General features: G+C 36.8%; 1 pseudogene; it reads left to right on the top strand.

Moving 5' to 3' along the window:
* The window catches only part of LOC118837434, a 95,240-nt pseudogene extending 79,539 nt beyond the window's left edge, over positions 1-15,701 (top strand).
* The last annotated feature ends 8,378 nt before the right edge of the window (positions 15,702-24,079 follow it).

Here is a 24,079-nt window from a genome sequence, read left to right as displayed (position 1 = left end):
CTTCATACTACAGTTCCAACAAACAAAAGTATTTTCCTTTTAATTTTATCTAAGGTTTTTAGAAGAAGGAGAGAAAAGGCCACAAAAGACTATAAGATATTACAGTGAAAAGTCATACTGAAGCAAGATTTAAAAGGGAATTAGAATGGGCAGAAACAATGTTCCATTTCACTGGTATTATATTAAACAGTTTCAAATTGAAGATAATAGATGCAGACTTGGGAACTTTTTTACATCTGCACAATAAACCAGACACTGATCATATTCTTTCCCTTCAGTCAACCTAATGAATGCCAACCTAATATAAACTATCTGATTCACTCCCTGAACCCATTTACAAACCACTAGCCTGAAAAATGGGGTGGCATCTGGGGTTTTAATGGCATCAAGTTTATACACCATGGACTATCGATAAGGGCACTGGCCCCTTAAAAGATAAAAGTACCCACAATTAAACAAAAAATAATTCTCTGTTTACTGAAATGTGACATAAAATCAAATAAGCATTTTACTTTTTAACAGCCAAGACATTAGGAATTTCTTGAATGTTTCACTGGCATTTCTGAAATGGTAGAGCACATCTTGTCATAGATTAATAACGTAATCATTTAAAAAGAGAATGATCTAGTGTATTGAAATTCAAGGATTCTCATAGATGACTTGAAGTAATTTTGACCTCCCTTCACAACTGCTCTTATTTATTCCTGAGGGTCAGTGCTTTGCTAAGCACTTCAAAGGTGACCATGAGTCAACAAGACACATGGCCACTGCCCTTAACTGAATTTGCAATCAAGTTAAATTAACTTAGACAAGAAAAGCAATAGATACTTCATAGCTAAAGACCACAGCAGGGCAGAACAATTAGTAAATCATTAATTATGTTGCCATCTCAATTTCCAGTTCCAAAACTAGTGGTCTGTCATCAAAGCAAACCTATTATTTAAAGCAGCAAATGTTATGGTCACTGGAAAATTAACGCTTTTGTTTTTGATAAGTGTGTTTGATTTTCCACAAAGTTTTGTATTTAATTCAAGAAGGCCAAGTTTAAGCATGGAGGCACCATGGTACAACGAAAAATATAGCAGCTTATATCAGAAGACCTGGACTCATCTTACTTCCATCATTTATTATCTGTGCAATTTTGAACAAATCACCTGATCCTTCCTCCAAATCCATGAAATGGAGATAAGTATACTTGTATTACCTGCCTCATGAGATTTTTCAGAGATTCAAATTGGACAATGTATGAAAGATACACATAGATATGAGCTATCATCATCATCATCATCATTATTAGGGCAGTGGGTTTCCACCCAAAAAAAAAACCAATCTGTCAGTGTTGAAGGCAGACTGAAGCGGTAATAGATGAGGAATCTTGTCAGAAGGACATTAAAATTTTTTTTCAAGTCATATATGAATAAAATGCCTAGATGAAGGGAATGTCAGCAAATACAGATAAAGGAACAGAGCTATAAAATAGTAGGTAGGATTATAGTGCCTACTAAATACAAATACAAAATGAATTGAGTTTGGAAGTTGTGCAATGATGTTAAGTATCTCAAACTGTTCTCTAGAGATAAGAATAATCTTTTTCACATAAAGGTTTTCCCATTGACAATGTGTGGTTGAAAATTTTGGAACACTACAACCTCTGAAGAACCAAAGTTACAGGTTACTCAAAGGACAATGGAGAAATGCATTGTGGGATGCAATGATGATCTATACAAAAGACCTGGTATAACAGATACAATGGAGGACATGTATAATCAGAAAAGGACAGGAGCCAGCCATGTAAGAATAACAGTGTGGAATAACAGATAAAAAAATAGAGTATGGATGCCCACAAAATGTGAAGAAGAAAAAAACTAGTGTTATGTCCCAAGAACATTAAAGTCATCTTCTATGAGAGATCTTTAAAAGAATATGGATGAGGATACCACAAGAGGAAAAGATATGTATAGGTTGCAAATTACACTGATGAAGGGACTGCTCCCATCAATAAGGTCACAGATCAATCGAAATATTGAATATGAAAGACACAGAATAAAGAATCAAGAATGATTCCCAGATTTTCTGTGTTAAATGAGTATCAGTATTTCCCATAGATCTTGGAGAAATAGGACAAGGTAGAAGTTTTAGAAGGAAAGATGAGCTTTGTCTTTGCCATATTGAATTTAAAATAATAGCAAGACATTTTGGCTGAAAAGCCTTGTAAAACAAGAAATATTATCCCATTTTCACATGTCATTAGTCACCCCCTTTTGATAATAAAATCAAACCTGACAGTCATACATTTCTGCAAATTTCTCTGCAAGTGATAAATTCACCTTTCAGCACCTGGACCAACCAAATGAGAGTTAATGCAAGCATGTGGTCACAGGTCTTGAAGAGTGAAATAACATTGACCAGGAGCAACTAGGTGGTGCAGTGAGTAGAGCACTGGTCCTGCTGTCAGGAGGGCCTGAGTTCAAATCTGGCCTTAGACACTTGATGTTTACTAGCTGTGTGACACTGGTCAAGTCACTTAACCCAGATTGCCTTGAAAAAAGAAAGAAAGAAATGACGTGGACCAAGCCATGACATTCTGGATTACTGCCTTGTCATGGAAGAGAGGGTTTGTGTAGCTCAATGAAACTAGCAGCTATGATGTTCAGGATTGCCTCATGACAAACAGGTCCTAGTGGAGAGTTCTGACAAAAGGAGATTCATGGGAGAAAGAAATGGCAAACCACTACAGGATCTTTGACAAGAAAACCCCACGGACAGTATTAAAATGCTAAGAGATATGACATCAGAATGGTGTGTGGTGGTTCATGGGGTCACGAAGAGCCGGACACAACTAAACAACAACAAAAACAAGGCCATGAACTGGTTGGGCAAGCTAAGTCAGTCACCTTGAAGCCAAGAAGCTAGGTCAAAGGAAAGATTCTTTTATTCCTATGCTTTTTAGTGTTTTTAAAGGAATGAGAGTAATATTTTGTCAAATGCTTTTTCTGCATCTACTGTAATAATCATATGATTTTTGTTGGATTTGTTATGAATATGGTCAATTATAGTTTTCCTAATATTGAACAAACCACATATTCCTGGTATAAATCCAGCCTAGTCATACTGTATGATCTTTGTGATATATTGTGAATATTTTATTTAAAATGTTTGTATCAATATTCATTAGGAAAATTGGTCTACAATGTTCTTTCCCTGTTTCGACTCTCCTCAGTTTAAGTATTAAGACCACATTTGTGTTATAGAAGAAATTTGGTAGAATTCTTCTTTACTTATTTTTTCAAAGTTTGTGTATTTTCAGAATTCGTTGTTCTTTAAATGTTTGATAAAATTCACTTGTAAATCCATATGGTCCTAAATCCTAGGATTTGAGATAAGAGCATCCCATAGGTCTGAGAAGGCATTTTAAAGGCAGAGGTCAAGAGTTAATGAAGCAGTGTTCCCTAACCTATCATCATAGTAGCCTGGAGGAGTCTTTGTCAGTAGGTGTCCTAATACTTGACCAAGGGATTAATGATAGTGGAAAGAGTCTTGGCTATGTAATGAGAGGATCTGAGTTCAAATCCTGCCCCCAACACTGCTAGAATTACTTTGTTTCTTCTCAGTTTCTTCATCTATAATATAAGGACACTAGACACTCTCTTTCTCTCTCTCTCTCTCTCTCTCTCTCTCTCTCTCTCTCTCACTCTCTCCCTCTCTCTCTCTCTCTCTCTCTCTCTCTCTCTCTCTCTGTATATATATATATATATATATATATATATATACACACATACATATATGTGTGTGTTTATACATACATGTGTATGTATATGCATATATACATATATATAGTCCCTTAATATGAGGTTCCTTACAATTCTAAATCTATGATCCTACTGTGTAACCCAGAACCACCAGTTTAGCTATAAATGTTTCGTAGTATAATGGATGTTTTGAGTATGCCCAAATCACCTGAAATAGAGGTACCCATGTGAGAAATACCAGGGATTTGCTTCTGAGAGAAAGGATGTGTGGCACAGTCACGGACATTCTGAATCAGCTTATTATATTAGAAGCAGCTTTTTTCCATTAGCTGAAAGTGTCTGCATCTTTAAATCTACCTGCTTGAGGCACAGTCAACCTTTATTCTTGTGGCATCCAGGGATGGAGAATTCATTAATTAATAGCAGGTGGCAACAAGAGGTAAGGGCTAGGACAGGGACTAAGGACCACATATTCCCAGGCCTTGTGTCCTTGAGAAATGGATTTGGAGTTTGGTTCTATATGTCTGTCCTTTTCAGTTCTAGATGCAGGAAATTGGGTTCTAAGCCCAAAAGCTCAAGGCACAGGGACCTTGGAGTTCAGAATTCCAGAGCAAATAGTGCAGCCAGCTCAGCAAGGAAGACTAGAAATGTCAGGGTCCCTGGATTCTAGCCCAAGGGGATCTTTGGATTTGACTTTATCAGGACTGATGCTGTGTAGAAACTGAGTTAAGCAATGACCCTAATCCCCTTCACTTCCCTAGAAATCAAAATGATATAGTGGGGATTATGCCCCCAAGTTGTTAAGGGAAATATTTTTTTCTTATTACACATTTGAAGTAAATTATTCTTCTGTAAAAGTTAAATGGAACTTAGATGTTTGACTCCCAAAATTGAGGGACACAACTGGTGCTGGTGCTAGCCAATATGAGAGAACCAAGACCCCCTTTTCCTACCTCCTCAGGGTACTAGAGAATCCTGGGGAAATGGTAAAATACAACCCACCTAGTCCTCAGAGAGTGGGGATTCATCTGGGATATATTAGACCCCTCATATTTGTAGGAATCTCTGCAAAGATTCTCTACCTTAGTCTGTACATTTTGGATATCCTTGTTTATGAGATCCTGCAGAAATTGATAGTTTTTTTAGGCTATAAAAAAGTAGGAATAAATAATAGGATATCAACTGAATAGGATTAAGGATGATTCAAATAGAGAGAGCTTGGGTGGGATGAGAAGTTTCAGACATACTAATCCAAACCATGTAAGTTAGCCAGCCATTACAGATGTAAAATGATCTGTACCCGTACTCTCTTGCTACTAATATCTTCTGGCCTAGGGAACTTCTACATAGGGATAGAAGAGCCCGGAGGAAGAATTAAATTGGCTAAGAGTTGGAACCTCAAACACTCCGCATCAATACTATCAACTTCTATCTTTCCTCTTTCTAAATTTGTGTTTTTTGGATTATCACTGTGCTTCATTGCTGTGGGAAACTCTTCAAATGGAAAACTCTCCCAACTAATGCAAAGCTGCAAATGCTCAGCAGTTTGATCTTAATGAGTTATCAGGGACACTGAGAGATTTGCAGTTGACTGAGGTCACAGCATATTTCAGAAGGATTACCTGTATCCAGGTCTTCCTGATTCCAAAGTCAACTCTCTATCCACTATGCTAAGCCACCTCTTCATGTGAAATTGTCTCTTAATTTTTTTCTTCCATGTTACTCTTTCCTTCAAAAAGCTACTCAAAACTTAGCAATTATTCCATTAAAGTTTCCCTGATTGTGAAGTGAAGTGATGTCTACTTGTTTCAAAAGTAATTCTGAATTTTTTAACCTGCTATGTTGAATCTTTCAACAGCTGCCTAATGGTTAACGACCTCATGTTTCATTCAGTTTCATTCAGTGAGGGTACTTTCCAAGTCTGTTATGGTTCATTTTAGAATGCCAATGATGTACATTAAGACTGGTATTGCATAGGTATTAATTGCATCTTTCCATTCACTTGTGATTTCAGTAAGTCTCAACATATTTACAGCCTACCTTTGATATATTTATTCTCAATGTTTCTTGCCTGAAGGAGACCAAAGTACTGTCTTCATCAGTTGGTTCATTCAGGAATTCCATTTCAAATCATAGTGTTGGTCATCACATGAATTTGTGATAGTGTCAGGTCATAAAATTTAAAACCATATCTTTCATGCCCCACAGAATAATAATTCCTCTAGTAAGTATCAAGGGGTCAATGAATTGATTTAAATGAAAAACCAGGCCATAGGGGAAAACTGAGGTCCATAGAGATTAAATAACTTGTCCACAGTCAGTAGGAATAAGTAGTAAGTAGCAGAGATCTGAATCTAGGTCCTCTACCTTCCCTCTAGGGAAACCTTCCAGGCCTGATGAATAACTGCACTCTAAATAAAATTTACCATCTCTCAAATTTACCCTCTCTCAAATCATTCTGGGATCCTAAGCACCCTTTACTCCAAACAGTTTCCAAAGACTTCTGCAAGTACAGAAGAAAAATAGTGAAGGGGGCAAGAAAGTTACCCACTATATAGAGCCAGTCATTGCTTACCAGCTATACCAATTCTCCCCAAGGCCCAACCTATCCCCATCCTCACTCCTAGATGATCTTATACTTACATTCGTTAGGACATTGCTGACACGTTTTTGTAATGGAGGTTGTCTCTCCAGTGTTAACAAAGTCTCAGGCTTGTAAATTTGAGAATCTGGTTTGCTAATCAGTCAGTAACTCTTACTATTACATGATTTCATTCTAAGAGTCAAATCTTCTACTTATGGTAACAAATGAATATTTAGAGTCAGAGGCTCATTACTCTAAAATGATTCAGCCTCTTTTATGTCGCATTTAAAACTCTATTCATATCTATTTCATAAAAGAGAGGCAACATTTTCTCCATCAATTTCTGCTACAAATTGCAATGCTTTGGAAATGAGGCAAAAACCTTTCATTAGAGTATATATCATAATGTACCCTATTGATTATATGAATGTTTTTCAGATTTGATAACCACTGTCACCCATTATAGCATAATTATTCTCTGCACTTAGCTCCAAAGTCTAAAATATTTGAAGACATCAAATGGCAATTCTTTAAAATATTTAAAAGAATGCTTTTCTTTCCAGTGTTTTTATTAGCTATTCTTCATCTAAAGTGTGGTACTGACAAAGAGGTAGGAAATTGCTCAGTAGGCGCTATTCTCCACACAGAGTCTAGGCATGGACTAGGTAATCATCCCCACAGGCACCAGCCCCTTGGCCCATCTATATTCTTCCCTGGAGCCCCAGCATAAAACTGTCACCAGAAGTAAAAGTTCCCAACAGTCTAATGCAGCTGTTAGAACCCTTCAAAGAGGCAATAACAAAGTTTTGTTTTTGTTTTGTTTTTCCCAGGGAAGTCAAGAGCACATGGGAGAACCATTGCTACTCTGTGGAAGCTACCTCTGAATTGGTTTCACCTGTTGTGAGGCAGGAAGTCATCATGTTAGCATAGTACAATCCAAAGAGGAAGTCTGAGTTTAGATGTTGGCTTTGCCACTTACCGTATGTATAGTAGTATATAAAATGAATATAGTCATTTAAATCTTCCTGGGACTCGGTTTCCTCATCTATAAAATGAGAGAATTGGCCCTGGTGGCCACTGATATCTAGATCTATAAGTCAATGGGAAGGTCATTTAGGTGCTCTGGACCTCAGTTCCCTCACTAGCGAAAATATGACTTATAGAGTTCTGTCATGTCTATAATCCTACCTATTCAGGTAGAAAATTCTATAACGGGCATATGCATGGAATCTCATTCCTAATATTACAGTCCCTTATTATCTCAGTAAGTGGGATGTAGTTAAATCTAATACAGAGATGTTGTCAATGATTGTTAAAGGAATGAATATAATGAAATATTTTAAAATAAAGTATTTTTAAACTATCTACACATCTGTAGCCAGAATGGCCTTTGTTTTCTTTGAATGACTCAGCTTACCTCATTGAGCCTCTGGACACTGTGGCTTGCTCTTCCGGGGCAGGAGGCCCAAGGAGCATTCCAGGAAGCAGACAACTTCCTGTGTGATGAGTCATGGGGCTGGCTGAGGGGAGGTGTTAACGGCTATGCTAGGGGGAGGGGCCAAGTCAAGAACCAATCGGCCCTGGTCGTTCAGGCGGTGCTTGATGATGTCAAAAAACTCTATAAGAGGGGAGAGGACAGCTTGAAGATCCTCTTTTCCTTTTCCGGTTGGAGCCAGAGACAGTTACAACGACAGTTACAGCGACAGTTACAGCGACAGTTACAGCCACAGCCACAGCTGAAGCAGGAGCTGCCAGTAGCAGAGCTGACCTACGGGAGGAAGCTGAACAAAGACTTCAGTCCAGTGGGTAATCTTATTACCATAGAGGGGGAAACATGATTTTGCTTTACACAATCATGCTTCTCTGTAGCCTCCTGGTTACTCTTTCAAGGCGTACTTATTGGGCCTGGAAGCTTTTGATCAATATATCAAAATGGGGTTGCTGGTTCATGGGTTGGTTACTGTGGAGCCTAAATAAATGTTTTCATTCTTCTGCCTTCTACTTTGAGAGTTTCTTATATCCGGCGGTTCCGAACGTTTCAGACATGTTTATGATCCTCTTTGAGATTATAAACTCTGCCCTCCTAATACAACATCTCAGCCACTTTCTTCAGTAACATGAGAAATTACTGATATTGTCAGTGAGAAAATCCCTCCTAGTGGATGATAAGTTTGTATATTGACTGAAGAGTCCTACATATTTGCTAGATTCTAAGACTAAGGTAGTTAAGTAGCAGCTTCTACAAATGATAGATGGTTAAGCTTTTTGTTTTTCTCTAAAGGAAAGAGGGCAGAAAACGGACCCTCATTTTTGGAAATCAAAGATGATCCTATCCCAAGCTCTTCTTATTTTTTCTTTTTTAAAAAAAAAAGCAATATTCCAATTTGTATCATACTTTTCACCATATTTCTGTGAGTGCTTATGCACTCACATTATAAATTTATGATGATCAAAAACCTATACAAAAATCACATTAAATGCTGCAGACAAAATGTGGAAGAGGTTGTAAAATTATCATCCAAAGTTATAGAGTTGCTATTAACCCTATGGCAACTGTCCAAGTTTGAGGAATTATTTAAACTTGTCATTTGGGGAGTGTTAATACTCCATTGTAATCCCTTAATTTCACCATCAATTATACCTTATTTATAGGTTTTTCCAGCATTTTTATGCCTAGCGTTTGCCAATTGATAATACAGCTTTCCAGAGTTATAACAAAGTGAAAGCTTCATTTGTTAAAAAGACAATCTATTCACTGTGTATTTGCATACATTTTTCTACTTACATAGTTAACAACTATTCATTCTCATTGAAATTAGATCAAATACTATTGGCCCAGCTCAGTCCGTCTTTAGTCTTTAGCCACCACTTTCTAATTTGTTCCCTGACAGTGAACAGTGAACAAAAAGCAAATAGACTCAACTTCTCTGGCTCTCAAGGAGTTTCTAGACAGAAAGCAAAACCATGGTCTCATTTCTTGGACTTTTACTTCCTCTTTGTAAACATAAGCTATACATGCTAATTCAATACAAGTGTCCCTTGTTTTCTTGGGTAGGGAGGATGGGTGAAATGCCTGCTCCTGTGACTTCGCAAGATCATTGGATGGGAATCGAATGAGATGATATTTTAAAGCACTTGACAAACAGTAGACACTTAATAAATACTTATTTCCTTCTTTATGGAGTCCAGGGTGACTCATAGTTGTTCAGGACTGTTATCTTTTTTTTTTATCCTGGGTCCCTGTGAAACTGTTGATACCATTAACAGAAATAGGAAGGTAGGAGGAGGAACAGAATTTGTAGGGAAAATATAATAATACCTAACATTTACTTAGCAGTTTAAGGTTTGCAAAGCACTTTATTAACATTTATAAAGCAATTTGAGGTTTGCAAAACTTTACGAATATTATTTCATTTATTTAATAAAACCCTGGGTGGCAGGTGCTATTATTCTCATTCCCACTTTACAAATGAAGAAATCGAAGCAGACAGGAGTCAAAAAAGACTTGCCCAGCATCATACAACTAATCAATATCTGAGTATGGAGTTGAACTCAGGTCTTCCTGACTCCAGGCCTAATACTGCATCCTGTAAGCCACCTGGTTACCTCTGATGATAAGCTCAGTTTCAGAGATCTTGAGGTGAATATTGGGTATCCAAGTAGAAATTCCCAGTAGGCTATTGGAAAATGCAGATATGAAGGAGAGAGGTATGACTGAGCTACAACTGAGTTTAGGAGTTAAAACATATGGGGCAAAAGTTGAAATCATGGGAACAAATAAGATTGCCTGAGACATATGACCAACAAGGTGGAGGACTAGATACTTTCTCCAATTTTTATGATCTCTCAAACCTTATCAAAATGGGAATTATACACAGGAGATAAAATTTCAGCTATCTCTACTAAGACACCAAGAACCCTAACGAACCCAGTCACTAACTCATTCACTCAACACCCTCTCCTTCACCTGATACCATACTCAATCAGGGCTTACACAAGCCTACCCAGGAGCTTGTGAAAGAACTCAACTGTGCACACATCACCATCTCTGTCCCTGTGCCCTGTTAAACCATAAAGCAAAAGCTTGCTCAGGATGGGACTGAAGCATGGCAGCTCTTGCTGCAATAGAGTTTAGTCAAAGAAGTGAGGAATAGAGGATACTGGGTCACAATATGCTGGCCCTTCACTAACCCTGAGGGTACAACATCCAGCTAGGGCCAGTTTCTGTCTCTCCAGAATTTACCTGGGACAGACACTAAAGCCAGCAAAATAATTCTCTATAGCAGGAGGAGTCTAAGTTTTGAAGTCCAGCTCCCCAAGGGTAAATACTATTAAAGAGGAAGGAGTAAAAAATTGAGCTATTGAAGAATTTAGAGGGAAAAGATTGCCGTGGAAGAATATAGAGAAAGACAAAAGGTCCAAAGACAGAAAGCACCCTGGAGAAATCCAACATTTTAGGAGGCAGGAAGAGGAAGAAGATGCAAAACTGAAAAGGATTGGTCAGTACACAGGAAAAGAACAAAAAGAATTTAGTGTTGTGTATAACTTTTATCAAATTAGCTGCCTTCTCAATGAAGGGGGAGGGTAAAGAGAGTGAGAGATAATTTGGAACTTGAAACTGTAAAAAAAAAGTTAAATTTTTTTACATATAATTGGGAAAAAATAAAACATTAAAGAGAAAGAAATATTTTTAAAAGAATTTGGTGTGATTGAAGCCAAGGGAAAAGAGAATTTCAAGAATGGGAGAGATCAAATTCAGCAAAAACATCAAAGAGGAACAAATAAGTAGCAAAGCCACTGGACCAAATCAATATAATTTTAACCTAATGATCTGAAAGAGTTAAAGCATCTTAAAAGTACCTTATACAACCAAGACACAGCTCAAGAATGGGAAGAAACCAAATTTTTAAAATGTATAAATAACCAATTGTACAGCTATTTTCAATATAATTAATGGGATTTTTTTTAATCAGTTCATTTTACGCTAAAAATTCATTCTGTCTATCATCCCAATCAAATTAACTTCCATGAGACCTATAAAAATAAACTTCTAAAAATAATATGAAAATTGGGCTATAATAAAGAGCAAACAAACAATGACTACAAGCAAAGATTTAGGTAGGCACAGGACACTCTTGGGCTTTCTGTCCCACCCCATAGCTCCACCAATGCATCATTTGCACTGATTGACAACCATCCATTGGATCAGGGTAAAGGGTGGAGGGGAAGTGCAATGCTCCTGTAAAAGAGAGAAAATCTGACAAAGGAAGAAACTGCCTCAAAATCATTCTACCTGTATCCTGAACAGGATGAGTCCCCAAATTCCTCACAGACAGCCCTGACTTTAAAATGTCCCGTTGTACCCATCCATTTGCACCCACCCAACTCTCACCTCTGTGTCTGACCTTTAAATTCAAATATTCCCCAGTAATTCTTACTGACCCTCATTCTTAGATACCAGTTGATACCTCACATCCCTTTTCCAAATGGTTTTTCCCTCAAGCCAGGTGATTACTCTAATCACCAACAGTGTTCAGCCTTCTGCCAGGAAATCCAACAGTATTATCAAGAGTGCTTTCCTTTTTCATTTTTATTTTTATTTTTAGTGCTAGTGGCTCAACCATCATCTGAACCAGGCACTGGAAAGGAGTTTGAAAGTACTATTTCTACTGTAACAGTATTATACAAAATGACCGACTTTGTAACACTTAAGAGCCCTGAGCAACACCGTGATCAACCATGATGTCAGAGGACCTATGCTAAAGAATGCTACCCAGCTCTTGACAGAAAGGTGATGGACTAAATATGCAACATAAGATACATTTTGGGGGAGGAGAAGAGAGGCAAGGAAAGGAAAGGAGTGGAGAGGGAAAAGGAGGCGAGAAGAGGGTGAAATTGGGAAGACTAGATGCTTGCTTTTTAGGCCCTTTTCCTTGCTGTGGCAATAAATTTAAATTGCTTAAACCTCCAAATTATTATTATATCTGATTTCTATGTGCTTTCTGTTATTCATTTCACATTTTATATTACCATCTACTTGTTTAAAGAGCTCAAGATTGGGTTGTTTTAATTGAAATGTTTTTAAATTAGTATTCTTTCCTTTAGTTTTTCAGTAATTCTGGTCTTAGTTCTATCCAGCTATTGATCTGACTGTATATAGACAGCTGAGTCCTTGCTCTCCTTCATTCTATAGACCCAAACAATTTCCATACAACAGAGCAAGGCTCAGCGGAAAGAATATTGGGTTTGGTGTCTGAGGATTTAAAATAAAATCCCAGTTCTGTCACTTACTACCTGAATGGTCTTGAACTGGTCATTTTAACCTTAGCTCCTTTAATAAATCTTGATCAGTAACCATTTCCTGTTTCTTTTTATAAAAAAAAAATGACTAATTTTATTCCTCCTTCCTTACCATAGAATGTAAGCTCCTAGAGGTCATGGGCTATTGTGCTATATCTTGGCATCCTCAGTGCCTTGCAAAGTGCCTGGTAGGCATTTAATAAATTATTTTTAATTGAATTAAATGTCCTGTTTTGCCTCTATTTAACCTCTCTAAACCTCAAGTTCCTCACCTGCAGGGCAGGTAGAGTTTTTGGGGTGGGAGTTGGGGGGAAAGGCACAGGGCGGCATTTGCTGGATATAGACCAGATGTGTATACTGACATAATTTGGAGAATCTAAAATTCTTTGGAGAATTTCTATCTCTTAATCCTCAGCAACTGATGCTGGTGCTTAAACTGCAATTATTTTTATAGTGATCTTCCTGGCAGAATGTTATCTTTAGCAGTGCAATATGCAATGACCTAATATCCTACGAATTAATGCTTTTGTTGCCTTGGGGCACACCATGAAACAGCTGACTTTTTTGTCTCTCCAAGGACTACCTGCAAGTCACTTTTTCCCCTAGCTACAACTTCCATCCTTCTTGTAGTTTCTTTTTTAGCAACTATGTCAAGATTGATGCAATTCAGCCCCTCTGGCAATAGGTCCACTTGTTAACTTTTGGACAGGGATCTTACATTTAGTATACTAACAATCGAATCCAAGTTTATAGATAAGCTAAAAACAATGTGGTTCTTAGCTCCGTGTGCCTGCTTTCCTATCAGTCTGTCCCAGTAACTGCAGAAAGCAGAAAAGGGTTGCACAGGACTGAACATCATTATATATTTTTATTTTGTTGTATTGGTTTCTAGAGCCAAAAACTTTATCACCAAATGGCCAGACAGTGACAAGCACTTCCGTACTTAACTACACTGGTTCTCAGAAAAGGCATAATCTTTTGCTGGGACCATATCTCAAGTCTTTTCAGCGTGGAAGAACCTATCACAGCTTAAATCTCTTTCTTCTTTTTCTTTTTTCCTTAAAAAAGTCTTTGTTGTGGCTCTCTAGGAGGTGGAGTAGGTGTATTTAGGGGAAATTTTGGGTAATGTGAAAACAAGGTTATCAAGAAAAATCTATTTTAAAAAAGAATATTTCAGCATGAGATCAGCAACTCCTGCCTGCTTCCTGCTTCTTGGCATGATGGCGTCTTGCCAGCGTGATGTCCTTGAATTTTGGACACCGATCTGTGCCAAATTATTGTCATTGAAATCCAGGCTGCTGCTATTTCCTTATATTTCTCTGTCATCATAATCCAAAATAAGTATGGGTGATTATCCCAGAATAAGAAGTTTACTAGGAACCTGGCACAAGTTACTAACACCAGAGCTGACACCAATAATTCCAACATCAGTTATGGTATTCGAGTGACCCCCAGTAGCAGGTCTAGAATTTTTATCTATTGCTGGTCAAGGCACAATGGTAATCCGCATGATTTCTGGGTATTTGATACATGATGGACAAAATCCAAAAGCCAACGGATATGAAAATAAAGTCAGGCATTTCACAATTTGCTGCCTCTCCAGAAAAAGCCAGTGATTATATTTGCCTCTTTTTGAGTTTTGCTGTAGATCATGTGCCACAAGCAAAATGCAAAGAGCCCCTCTCTACATGCTTTGGATAGCTGGTTTGAGAATGCAGCCTGAAAGCTTTAAAAAAGAAAAAGCAATACTGGACAGGCATTTCAATACATGTTGACTTTCAGTTCTATGACCATCATGCTGGGAGTATTTCAGAGAAACAAGAAAGTATCTGTGCCTGCATTGGCATTAACTTTGTCCTTGGATGGTTTGGCTATATTAAAGGTGATAAGGCAGTATCAGATGTGAATATTCAAAAGATGCCAATCTCTATAAAATATCAATGGATAGTTTCAACATAAGTGGAGCATCAACTCATACAGTCTACATTTACCATGTAGACAGATAAACAGTTAGTTTTATAAAGAGAAATAGTTGTATATATAATATATGTATATATAGCTATATATTTAACTAGATATATAGCAAAAACATATAATATACCTACATGATTATATATACACATATGTGTACATAAAATTTCAGCTATGAAATTTTATAACTCAAATTATATTTCATGCAAGTTATTTTGTAAAAGCAAATACATGTTCTTATATTTACTTTTTATTTTTACTGTATATAATTATATATTTAATTAAATATATTTATATATCAATTTACTTTGCAAAGGTAGACACATATACATATATTTATATCATGCTGTACATATGCACACATATACATTTTCTTTTACAAAGTGACTTGGTGTGAGGAATTTAATTTGTTACTACCAAAATATTATAATCTTGAAATTATTGTAGAGTTAATTCTATAGCATAGAGATCTCAAAACTATAACCTTTGTCTCCTCAAAACAAAAAGAAGTAACCCAAAACTTACTGGCTGAATTGAACCTGGACTGTGACTGTCATCAGACTGAACAAGTGCATAGTGTATGTACGTCTGTTCCTTGATATGCTGATGTTAAAGGATAAGTTCCTGAATAAGCAGGTGGCTCTAACTTCTGAGCCTTCATATCTGGGTCCCTGCCTACTTGTAGACTTTCAGAATAAAATTCAGTGGAATGGGTAAATCAAACACATAGAGACTTGACCCAAGGTCAGAGTTTCAAAAACAAGAGGAGTGAGACTTGGACTTTTCTCAGTGGGGTCTCTCAGCCTCCAGCTCATTTCGAGAACAGTGAACTCTATGACTCATCAGAATTCTACCATTATACTGCAGATATGTTAAGAATGCTACCAATGTATTAAAATCACAAGTGATCATTGTGCAAAAAATGTTGTCAATCTTGCCAGAATTCTTTGACCAAGCACTGTACCCCTCTCACACTAATCTCAATAGGCTAAAATATGTCTGCCTGAAAGCATAAGTCATTTCACAGGGGCCTCTCATTTCTAGGTAATTACAGCAATCTAAAGACTCCTTTGCAAATTTATGACAAGGAAGTATAATAGACACTGGCAGATGTTGGAGACATCGGGTTGGGGGGGGGGGTGGATAGAAGGGTTGAGGCTTATCCTTTAAAGAGTCTGATTTTTACCTTTAAGAGACATCCAGAAGAAGAATCACCAGGAGAGGCATGCTCATTGCCATGATTTCTTCTTTGTCTGTAACTACAACACAGTCTGCTTTTTTCTTTGTCCTGCTGTCCTTCCTTCTCTACTTGCTGTGTATCAGACAAAAAAAAAGTTTGCCTCAGAGATTCTTCTCATTTTCTCTTTTTTCTCTCTATTTGGTTCCTTAAAATAACAACAAAAATTTAAATAGCTACTTTATCCAGCATAAACATATATACAAACAAATGAATTTAGGGTGCAATGTGTCTACTTTTTAGGGGACACTAATTTCCGGAGATACTAATCTAGTAAACATACCACAAAAGGAAATAAGTTTTGTTCATCATGTTATACTCAGTGAACCCTTGTTGGTACCTAGGGATTACTATTCTTTCTAGTAACTCAGAAAGTTTCTGTTCAATAGTCTCTTCTGGAGGAATTCTAGGTTATGTAAAAATAAATATATTAATAAAAATCTGTTAAAAATAATCTCTTCTAAAATGTTGTCTTATACGGATCTCAGCTTAAGCTGTCTACTTTGTAGAATCAAACTTCTTGTCCTTTTAAAAACAAGAGGCAACACTTGCCTTTTTCCAGTTTTCTGATATTTTATCCAGTCTCCACAGTTCCTCATAGCTAATCAACAAACATTAAACAGATGTGAGTTACCGTACATCCCTCAGCAATGTGTTCCCTAATATTCCAAAGCATCAAATGCTCATCTAAATACATATGTGAAACTTTTAAGAATCATATTTTATAAGAAAATAAATATATTCTAGTAGAATAATGAAATCACTAAATTTAATGCCATATTGAAAATATGATACTGTCCAGCATATGTAGATAAATATTGCACTTGAGAGAATATTATTAGATAATTCATAATTATTTTCATCTCTTATGGGAATTTATAAAGTGGTTCATAATTTGTAGATTATTATTTATTTTGTTTTATTATCTTTACTATTCTTTTAGGTCTGATTTATCATGATATCCTCAAGGATTTTCTTCTGTATATCACATTGTATTATTTTCTTGAATGAGAAGCTGAATCACTTGAAATAAATGAAACTAGAAAAAAGTATGAAATTGAAGTTCAATGGAAAGCTGGCTCAAAAGTGCTCTTTGAAGAGGCAAAGAAAGGAGTTGGAAACGAGGCCTTTATCATATGCCCAAAAGCAACGAGAAATTTTATTTCATGGACTATTTGATCATCAGATATTGCAATAATAAGGATAAGAATTTTTAAAAAGACTACCAAGAGAAACAGTGCAGTTTATGCATCAACACTGGTGTTTCTATTTTTATCTTTACAATTGAGAAAAGAGAAGAAAGGAGAAGGCAGACCAGTTTCTGGAGTGCTCAGCATTGCTAAGGAGGGTAGGCTTATATGTCAAGTGGTAGACTGGGAAGCCAAAAAAACCCGGTGAGGGGACACTGGTCATGTGGGAAAGGATTGCTATCAGAGAACATAAAGAATATTGAAATGGGAGAATGGCAAGGCAAAACTTAAGTTGCTTCCTAATTTTGCCAAGGTTCAGTTATTCATATCACTATTAATTAATCCTTGTCATGATTTAATTCATATCATAATTAATATGCTAAATGAGCTCTGGCTCTAGAGTTTGGAGAGACCTGTGTTGAAATCCTGATTCTGATACTTTAAAGTAGCTCTGTGACCAGAAGGAGGTCATGTAGTCGCTCAGAACCTCAAATTCCTTATCTATAAAATAAGGAACATAATTATTCTCGTGCCATTTATTTACAGTACCATTATAAAGAAAATGTTTTTAAATCTGAAAACATTACAGAAATGTGTCATTATTCTGGGAATACCAAGGGCTCTGATTGATGTAATACAATAATAAAATACAATTTCGAAGTTCAATGAACTTCAATTTAAAATAGACTACACAGAAAAGGCACAGATGAATTAATAAGGAAAACAAAATTTTTAATTTCCTTAGTAAATGTTTTCCACTAGAGCATTACTAACAATTGAATCAGGCCTATAAATAAATAGTGATAGACATAACTGTGATTATAAACAGAGTATATCTTATTATTTAAAAGCTTCTAAATTGTCCATTAGCATTTTCTAAATCTTGATCATTAGAGACCCTACTCTTCCACAGAGCCTATTAAAGAGACACTTTGTCAACAACAAAGCTGTCATATGTCCGCCAGCCCATTAATCCATTAAGATTAAGAAGAGTTGTTATATATGAGATACTGATTATAAATCAGCTTGTGAAATTGAAAGAAAGCACCACAAAGAAAGTATTCTTTGTAATACTCCTAAAGATGTACATAAAGTCATTTTGCTCTTGACAGCACTTCCCAAATTTACTCTAATGGTCACGTAATACTATCTAGTTTTGAATCAAAGGTCATTCTTCATTATTATCAATATTCTTACAATGCTGCTGTACTGATGTGAATCATAGAACACTACATTTTCCAAAGAATGAAAGTTGTGGATCAGCCAAAGGGCAATGAAGGGGTCCAAGTTGGCAATGACTATGCTAGAACACATCACCAATTAAGAGACAATGTGGTGTAGTAGACAGAGCATTGAACTTGAGGTCAGAAAGACTGATTTTGAATTTCACTCCAGACACCTACTGTTGTACCTATGTGTCCCTACACATGCCATTTTACTTTTCTTAGCCTCAGAGAAGGAATAACACTTACCTCATAGTGTTGTTATGAACATCAATGAGGCAATTTTTCACCTGGCTGCACAACATTGGGACTTCTCCGATGGTCTTCTCCACCAGGCCCTAGCACCATGCCCCAGGAAGTTCATTATTGGGATGACTTCACCATCCTATAAGATCTCATAAGCCTGGGTACTCTACCTCATCACTACCCTCTGCCTCTCTAAACCGCTATTTAAGGAGAGAGCTGAACTCAGACATCTCCTTATTTCTAACCTGGCTAAACAACTTTGGGACTTCTCTGACCAACTTCTCTACAATGCCCTAGCATTTGAGTACTTTCTCCCCACCACCCCAATCTCCACTGAACTTCCTGTTGTATGTTGTCTTCCTCCTTTCCTGCAAGCTCCTTGAGGGCAGGGACTAGTGTGTGCGTGTGTGCGTGTGTGTGTGTGTGTGTGTGTGTGTGTGTGTGTGTGTGTGTAATACACAAATATCCCTAACTCTCAGCACAGTGCCTGGAACCTTGTAGATGTTTAGTAAATGTTTATTGACTATTATTGAGATAATAAATGTAAAGCATTTCACAAACCATAAAGCATTATATAATCATTAGTTATTATTATTATTATTATTACCAATGAAAAATGTGCAGGAAAATTGGCATGAAAAGATATTATCAGAGAAATGTAGGATTGGAAAAGGAGGTGGGTTGGTCTTATAGTGGGAAAGGGGATAACTAATTAACTATCTGTGTGCTTTTTGACACAATGTCAGAAGACAGAAAGGAAGATGATCAGCAATATAAAGAAGACCTCCTATACAGAATTTATTAGACAAGGCAGGCAACACTATGAGATGTGAACGGGGTGCAATCTGTCTAATCACTCTTTCTCTGACTTCTTTGCTGATTTATCATCCTCCTCCTCTTACTTCCTAAGAGGAAGTGTCCATAAAGGTTCTCCACTGGGCCTTCCTGTCTCTGTATGCTCTCCTTTGGTGATGTCATCCACTCCCATGGTTTCGTATCTCATTCTAGTCTATCAAATCTTCATATGCAGACCAAGCTCTCCATGGAGCTGCAATCCTACATCCCTAACTTTCTGTTAAATGTCTACACCTGGGTATCTCATTGGCAGCTCAAACTCAGTGGAAGTCCATATCAAAATTCATCATTCCGCCGAAAAACCTCCACATTCTTCAAACTTCCCTATTCCTTTTAAGGGCACTATCATCTCCCTGGGACCCATGATTAAAGTTCTGGAGTCATCTTTGACCCCTTCCTCTTCTCTTACTCTTCACACACAATCAATTCCCATAGTAGAGAGCAAGATACAGTGAAAAGACTGCTAGGTTTGGAGTCAAAAGATATAATTAAAATCCCAGCTCTTGGAACTCACTGCCTGAATGATCTTGGGCAAATCTTTTAAATTCACTGAGTCTCAATTTCCTTATCTGTCAAATGAGAAGAGATTGGACTAAATGACCTCCAAGCTCATTATAGCTCTAAAACTACAATCAGTAATAGGTTATTACCTAACCATAATAAAATTCTGATCTAAATATCTTAAAATATAATACTTATTTTTAAAAAATAAATAAAATAAAACATTTCAAGATAGAATAAATTTTATTTCCTCCTAATAGAATGTAAGCTCCTTGAGGACAGTGGCTGTTTTGTTTTTAGCTTCATTTCTTCAATGTCTAGCACAATGACTGGCACAAAGTAGGCATTTTAAAAGGTTTTTTTTTAATCAAAGTGTTTGGGGTATCTTAAATCTATAATCTCTCATATTCATTCTCTCCTCTTTACCCATACAGCTAGAACCTTGGTTTAGACCCTCCTCATGTCTATGTCTGATTGTTGTAATAACTTAGTAATTGTTATGTTTGTCGTCAATCTCAGTTTTCTGAAATTCATCTTTCACAAAACTGTCAAAATAATCTTCCTACATCACAGTTCTAATCACACCATTCTTGTCTTCAAAAATCTTCAGTGATTTACTATTTTCTAATGTACAAGTTACTCCTTTGCCTTTCATTTAAAGAACTCCAGAATATAGTTCCAATCCACCTCTCTAATTTTATATCACATGATTCCTACTCCTATACTATATATGTTTAGACAAAATGAAATACCAACTATTCCCTAATTTTGTAGAACATCCTATTGCCTCTGCAGACTGGTTATTATTCAGGTCTAGATCACCTATCTTCTTTTCCAACTCTTCTCTCCCTTCCAGAATTTTGATAATTATGCTATGTGTGCCTTAATCCAAGACACTGACCCCCCCAAAAAAAATCTTACCTCCTTAACAAAAAGAGCTGGCTGCAAAAGCAATACAAGGTTAGAATATAAACTTTACTTTAAAAATGACAGACCAAAATGAACAGTATAGTCTCATAAAGCACAAAGAAGCAGTAGAGAAACCAGATTAAAGAAAGTTTTGCAAAACATCCAATTAAGTAAAGTCATCCCAATGGCTTTTGAAGGCAAAAATTGAAAGAAGACAATAAACAGAAGGAAGAAAGGAGAGGGAAGTTGCATAAACTATTATAACAAACTGTTTTTCTCTACCAAAGACAGTGAAGCCATCATACTTGGAACCCTATCACTAAAGAGAACAAAGACAAGAATAACTATCACATTGGAGCATATACAGAAGAGATCTGTGCTAGTGATGACATGGTTTTGAGGGCACCAGAAAACAAGGCATCTGAAAGAGAAGAGATCAATAGTGTGGAAAAACATCTTGGGCCCAATTAATACTTAAGGGGGGGAGTGCAGGATAAAGATCATCAGAAACCATCAACCTAAATGACTGCTCTCCATCCTGTACAAAATTTTTGTTCGCAGCATCTAGAACTGAATCAAGAGTATCCTAAATAAGATTATTAGCAGGGAAGAAGCAGACCTTTATGAATAATATTCAAAAATAAGGCATATCTTTACCATTTTGCAGTTGACTAAAAGATGTAATGAATATAACATCCTACTGGGCTCATTGCTGATTGCTCAAAAAGCATTTAATTTGATAGAATCAAACACATCACCTTACAGGCTCTTTTTCAACAAGGTTTCTCCCATCCATACATCAAAATCATTCTAGATTCCTCACAAGATATAACAATTGAACTAACCATGTTCAGTGACTTCTCATAATAAACGTTAGTCAAGACATAAAGGGGAGATTTATTCTCACCAAAGCTTTTCTTCATTGTGGTAGAAGAGATCCAGGAGATAGTTCAAGTTGAAGAGGGCTTTCCTGTGGATGGTGAGTTTCTATTTTCAGATGATATTTTACTGATTTCATCAAGCTCCAAGACATTGAAGAACCTCCTGAAAGATATTTTAATCATTCACAGAAGTTCAACCTAACACACAGGAAAAATCAAGAGGATGAAGAATGTCTATTATACATATTGCAACATGGACAACATAGATGGGCAACATAGAGAGTCTTCCCACAAGTGTGTATATCTGGAATGGATAGTACAGATGGATATGTTGGACCCAGAGTTGAACAAGAAGAGAACAGGTTGGATCACATAGGGTAAATCATAAAATTCTTTTAATGACTACAAGCTGGAATATAGCAATCACTGAAGAATTTAAAAAGAATATCACACAAAAGACAATGGAAAGGTGCATGATATATACAAGCAGATTGTGACATATATAATCAATTAAGAATTTCAAAAAGCAAGAATTAGAAATGCCATTGGGGAAGATATCTTTGTATGAAAGAAAGATAAGATGGTCACATGGTGAGGGTGAGGGATGATAGATGGAGAGGATGTCTTGTGATCACAGGAGAAATTGAATAAAGCCTGCAGTACATTGGATGGACTCCCTGCATTGAACTCATGGGAGGATAGGTCAAGATCTCCATTGCTGGGTGGGGTTTTCAAACTGATGAGATCTCAGATGCATTTGAGTAGATGAATATTCACCAAGTCTCCCACGATATACTTTAAGACAAAATAAATAATGTCAATAGTCAATATTCATTAAATGTTTGTTAAAGTGCCTAATATGTGTCAGGCACTGTGCAGTGATTTGGATTAGTTGTATGTATAACTTCATGAATGACTGTACCCAAAGTGTTTTGATCAATGAATCAATGTCCCTTAACCTATATTTAAGTGATAGTACATATAAGCATGAAGAACAAGAGTTCTTGCAGTGAGGTAGTATGAAATAAAACTATCTGTATCCAAATTGTAGAGGTGGGCTCAAGAATTTCTGGTTTTATACCAGAGGAAATGGGGAATCACTGAAGATTTTTTAACAGGGGAATGCCATGGTCTTACTTCAATCTTTGGAAGATATCAGTAGTCTAGGTGATAGGTGTCAAAGGCCATGCGAGTAGAGAAAAGGGTATGGATGCAAGACAGATCGTAGAGTTTTCAATCAACAAAACTTAGGAAATGTGAATTTTAAGAGAAAGGAAGAGGCAAGAGTCCAGTCAGGCTCTGAGCTTATAACCTGGGTGACCAGGAGGATGGTGGTATTACCAATATAAATAGGGATGTCAGGGAAGACAACAAGCATTTATTAAGCATCCACCATGTGCCAGACACTGTGTGTTAGCCCTGGGAAGCTTATAAAAGAAATGGATTTAGGGACAAAGATAATCAGTTCTATTTTGGACATGGGAATGACAAGGTTAGAGTTGGGAGAGCTGGTTCAAATGTGAAAGAATTCACTTGACCTCCTCTGTAGCCACTGGAAGTTTTATTGACACAAAAGCAGCGGGCTAGCCCTGGAAAGACCAGCAATTTACAGAGCTTGTTTTTATAAGGACAGGATAAGGGAAACAAAGGGAATTTTCATGACTCAGGATGGGGGGAGACAAGGAATTCTATGGTCCAGGACAAGGGGAAGTTTGTTGTATTTCAAGATAAGGGGAAGAGACTCTAGAGCACCAGGGAAAGAGCAACTCAACCTTTAGGGCACCTTTGTATCAAGAGACTTTAGGGCATCTTCAGGTTAGAGGATAAACCAGAGAAAGGGCAACTCAACCCTTAGGGCTCTGTGTCCACATCAGGATCATAGATTTAGAACAAAGTATAGAGATCATCTAGCCTTACTACCTCATTTTATAGACAGAAAAATGAAGCCAAGGAAATGGCTTGGCCAAGATCAGTCAGGTAATAAGTAATAGAGTCAGGATTTGAACCTAAGTCCTCTGAATTCAAATTCAGCACTGATTCCACTACAGTATAATGCCTTCCTCCAAAAGGAAAATAAGACTGTCTCTACAGATATTAAATACATTATATACACATACACATACTATACATATGCATTATATATGCTTATGTTATATATATTACACATATGTATACATATAAAATTTTGCTTTACATGTTGTACTGACAGCGAGAAAGACACGTCACAGAGTATAAGCTTTAATTGAAGAATTTATTAGCCGGCAACCATCCAGGGCACAAGCAACCCAAATCAGAACGGCCCCGCATAGACCTCAAGGGGAGACATTTATACAGAAATCAAGGTGCAGTGGTTAATTATCTCTTGAAACTTATGGGCCAGGTCACAAGGTCCAGGGGAACAGGATCAAAGACCCTGACAGGTTATCTTTGGTG

Source organism: Trichosurus vulpecula, chromosome 1 (assembly GCF_011100635.1).
Source record: "Trichosurus vulpecula isolate mTriVul1 chromosome 1, mTriVul1.pri, whole genome shotgun sequence".
NCBI lineage: Eukaryota > Metazoa > Chordata > Mammalia > Diprotodontia > Phalangeridae > Trichosurus > Trichosurus vulpecula.
The sequence above is the reverse complement of the archived record's forward strand: the minus strand, read 5'-3'. Positions and strand labels throughout refer to the sequence as shown.